We start from the raw sequence: 4,891 nt of genomic DNA on the forward strand, positions 1-4,891 counted from the left end.
TGATCAAAGCCCGTATCTCTGAGATAAAGAAACAGAGATGCAGAGATAAAGGTGGCTTTCCCAGGATGACCCAGTGAGTGGTGGAAACACGCATGGGTCCTCGTTCTGAGTCTTCTTCTACCAAGGGGCCCATTCAAAAGTGGTAACAAAGGTCCCTATTTTGAAAGCCAGTCAAAGCACAATCATCAAAGGAAAAGGAAGAGAAGGCGCTCAGTTGGGAGGCCTATGACAGCTTTGTCGCTTTCTGGTACATCTTTATATTCAGTCCTCCCAATGACTGCTTGAGGTTTTGAATACCCCCGTTTTAGAAGAGACTCTGAAAGTTCAGCCGAGTGACCTCAACTCACACAGCCAACAAGTGGCTAGGAAAGGATTTCTGCTCATGTCTCTGGCACCTAACCCAGCACTTTTTCCCTGGCATTTAGTGAAAACCTTTGGAGAGAGCAGAAGTTGGTTTAATTTGGGGAGACAGTATCTCTATTGTTCTAATTATTCTCCCTGAATCCTTCAGCAGAGGATTCAGAGGAATGTTTTTATTTGTGAGTGTGGTCTAGTGCTTACTAGAATTTCTGAGCTTTTTATTTGAAGTTTCAACAGGCTTACTGTGATGCTTTTGAAGTATTGAGTGTAAATATAAGCCTAAAAACATTACCAGGCCAAGTGCAGTGACATATTTTTAGATGATGGTTGGAAGAGTTATAGAAGTGGATGCTTTACAGAGACACAAGCACTGAGGTTCACATGCTGCCATTTTCTGAACGATAAGAGCCAAGAGGGAGAGAGTGAGACAGAGCAAGAGAGAGAGAGAGATCAGGAAAGTACAGGAACTGGTGCAGAGATCACAGGCAAAGCTGCCATAGAAAAGACCTGAAAGACTTGTCCTTGCTGTTCATCTGCGATATGGGACATATCCTGTGGTTTTAACTTGAAATTGATATATTCTTTTGAATCAAGAGGAAGATTTTAAGAGGGAAAATCTTCTGCTAGAACACAAAACATGGGGTACAGAAGCCAAAGTTTGAGACGTCAGTATATTCCCTGGAATCATGGCTAAGGTCGATGTAGACTTTTTTTTTTTAATGTTTTATTTATTTGTCAGAGAGCGAGAGAGCACAAGCAGGGCGAGCAGCAGGCAGAGGGAGAAGCAAGCTCCCTGCTGAGCAAGGAGCCCATTATGGGACTCAGTCCCAGGATCATGACCTGTGCCGAAGGCAGACACTCATCCGATAGCCACCCACGCGTCCCAAGTTGATATGGACTTCGAATCCACCAAATGAATACAGGTTCCTTCCACTCCCAATTTCCCTTGGTAGTAGAGGTGGATGCCCAGGGACTATTGGCTTAGTGACACCAAATGTCTCGGTGGATATTGGGGTCCTCAGGCTGTGAATCTGTAGGGTGAGCCCCCAAGGCACCATGGCCCCAGAGCTGGGGTCCTCTCTGACCCTGCTATGATCGTGTCATCACCACTGAGCTTTCACCCTGGTTCTGATTTGAACCCTAAGCCCAGAGGACTGAAGTCCCCTCATGAACACAGTAAACCTTCCCAAACCCCTCTCCTCTGAGACTGAGCCATCTCCCTGGCCCCAGCTAGGGGCTCCAGTCCACTTCTGGTCAGTCAAATCTCTCCAGGCATCACCACACTGCCACCTTCTGGCACATCGGAGATGTTCATGGTCAGGCTCTGGCACCCTCCCTCTCCACTCTGTGGCAAGACTCTGTGGAGGGGTATGATGCCTGCCTATGCTGCTCTAGCCTTTTGGGATGTGGGTGCTGGTTACTGCCTAAGATGGGGCTAGACCCTTCACTCACTCATTCTTCCAGTGGACACCCTGAGGTTTCATTAAGTCTCATGGCTGAAGCTATGTGAATTAAGGCAATTAACAAGATTAGTAGTAATTATGATAATTGCCACTCTGAGTGAAGGCTTTTTATAGTCAGACTGGGTTCTAGTCCCTATTCTAACTTACTAGCTGTGTGACCCTAGAGTACTTACCTTACCTCTCTGATCCTCTTTTCTCATCTATAAAATAGGGGTCATGATAGTACCTACCTTATTCTGAAATTAATTGAGTGGCTACATGTATGAGTTACAGCTTTAGTTTTAGGGTAATTCTTGCAAGGTGCTTTGCAAAGTACCTAGCACATAAGCATTCAATTAATGCTAGCTGTGACTATCTTAGTGGTAGTATGTACAACTATTAACTAACCAGTAGTAGTATGTACCAAGTATTCTTCCATGGGCTTTACATACATTATGTTATTAATTCTGAAAACTTGCAAGTAAAGCCTTATACCCATTTTACAGATGAAAAAGCTGGAACTTAGAGCTTCTAAGTAATGCCTCAAAGCCACACACTTGGTACATGGGTAAATGGCTGGAATTTGAGTCCTGGCGAGTTTGACTCCAAGCCTGAGCTCGCTGGTCTTGAAGATGTGGATGGCAATGAAAGTCTTGAATGACAACTCATTATTACAATAGAAGGGTTGGTGGTCATGTCCTCTGTGATTAATTACCTCAGGAGTGGAACAGATAGTGTTGCAAATAGTAAATACTTCAGCAGTGCAGAGAAAGAGACGATTATTTAGGCAGGCTTATTAACAAAAAAGATTTAAGAGAATTTTTCACTAGTTTTTTTAAACCTTTTTTTCCTGCTTTTCAAAGCAATATATGTGCATTATGTGAAAATTCAAAGACTTCTTTTACTCTCCTACTTTTTTCTTAATCTGTTTCTACAATTGCATATACACCCTCTGACCTAGCACTGCTGCTTTTGACTCTATTTTTTCAAAATAAAACACCAGTATGTGAGGATATATGCACAAGTACATTTTTCGTGTCATTGCTTACAGAGGCCAAACAAATGAGAAACAAAACAAATGTCTTTATTCCTGTCAGTAGGGGGATAGTAAATAAACGGTGACTCATTAATTCTAGAGACCATGATGTGGATATTACAAAGGCTGAATTAGATTTCTCTACAATGACCTGAATGAAACTGTCTGAGAATCTTAGGAGCTTAGGGATTCATGAGCCAAACCTACTGTAACACAAGTTAAAGTAATACAGGGAGAGTAAAAGTTTATGTTTGCATGTGATCCGAGGAAGACTATTTGCACAAGCCCAGCACTAGGGATATACAACTCATTAGCATCTCATGTGACATGGGGATAAGGGTTTTTGTAGACGGTGAACTCGGTATGACCTAGTAGAATGGAGGCAAGGGAGCTAGTTGGGTATCTCTGACAGATTTAGAGTATTTAGAATCGGGGAGGACACAATCCTGTTCTTCTCTAGGCTGACTGCATCTAAAGAATCATGTTTAGTTTAAAACACATGTGTTCATCAGAGTAGTGAGGTTGAAACTATGTCGTTGGAAGAATAGCTGAAGGAACTGTACTTTTTTATTTGGAAGAAGAGCAGACTCAAAGGGTGGACTATTACTGTCTCAACTTCATGTTACAGGAAATATTAGATTTTTTCTATGGAGCCTCAAAGCTAAAACAGGATCAGTGGGTGGAAGCCAGCAGGAGCTGAGATTTAGCCCAATATAAGGAAGACATTTTTAACCATCAGAGCTGGTCAAAAGTAGTAAAATGGCTTTGCCCTGGAGATTCCAGGCACCTATTTTGTCTCTACAGGTGTTGAAGAGACCTGGTGGGAATAGTGAGAAAGGAGCCAGGTCCTTGATGGGAGCAGTGTGGTGCCTAATACCATCTCCCAACCCATCCGCAACCCAAATCAGAGAATATTCAAGTTAGGCATTTGATCCTGATTTCTGATTTTCAGTCGTGAGAGGGAGAGGCAATGTGTAACCATGCCTACAAACCCCAGCTATCAAGTTGAACAGACGCAGGTATAAATCCTGCCTCCATCATGCCGGCTGTGTGACTTCAGGCAAATTACTAACCTCTCCAAATCTGTTTGCTTCTCTGTAAAATAGGAATAGTATTGATTCCTTCCTCAAAGAGCTGATATATAAGGACTAATTGAGATAATAATTCATATATAATGTGTTTAACATGGTATAGCACATAGTGAATTCTCAATAGGTATTTTTAAGTTAAATTATGTAAACTATTATCTTTCTTATTATATAGGTTCATGTTTAATAGAGTAAAGTGAGATTATTTTCTAATTAATCTTGAAAAGAACTGTAAATTTCCCCAAATTAAAATATCTTATTTCCTAAGAAGATTTCTGAAGTCTGAATAAATACGAGTTTATCTTGTTCACCTTGTATTTGGTTGCTTTCCAGGTAGATCTATGCCAGAAAAATAACACTGAATCTGGACTCATTGGATCCAAGTTCAAGGGGTCTGGCTGTCATGTCTTAGGCAGGTAACTCTAAAATCTGTTTCCTCCTTCATAACGTAAGGATGAGCACTCATAGATTTGTATGGAAGAATAAGTGGGATAACCAATGTAGAAATGCTTTCCAAATTATAAAATAGGAGGCAACTGGGAGTTATTTTTATTGTCATGATTTGAAAAATGGGGGGTATGATTTCTGAAAAACTAAGACTACCAAAGGCAGAACCATTCTGAGAATTTAATCCTAAACCTTTTAGGGCATAGGAGTACCTTTGCAAAATAAAATGAGACACCATGTCCTATAAAAGTAGGCATTGTCAACTTTCCAGAAAACCTTACGGAACCTTAATTTACCTGTCCCGGGGGAAGAAGTAGAAAAGGAACTTGGGTATAATGTAGCATTTACCCAGGGTTTTTCTTAAGAGTAGTTTATTTAGTTATTTACTTATTTACTCAGTTACAACAGATCGAACTTTTTAGTTGCTGATTATGAAAGCAGAGAGGCATGCACCTGAAGAAGGAGGGCTGGGGCAAAGCAGAGGAAGTGCGGGTTTATGGATTCAAAGATATTTCACA

Source organism: Mirounga angustirostris, unplaced genomic scaffold (assembly GCF_029215605.1).
Source record: "Mirounga angustirostris isolate CCGP_5_RB_7025 unplaced genomic scaffold, mMirAng1.0.hap1 SCAF_9, whole genome shotgun sequence".
NCBI classification, from domain to species: Eukaryota; Metazoa; Chordata; class Mammalia; order Carnivora; family Phocidae; genus Mirounga; species Mirounga angustirostris.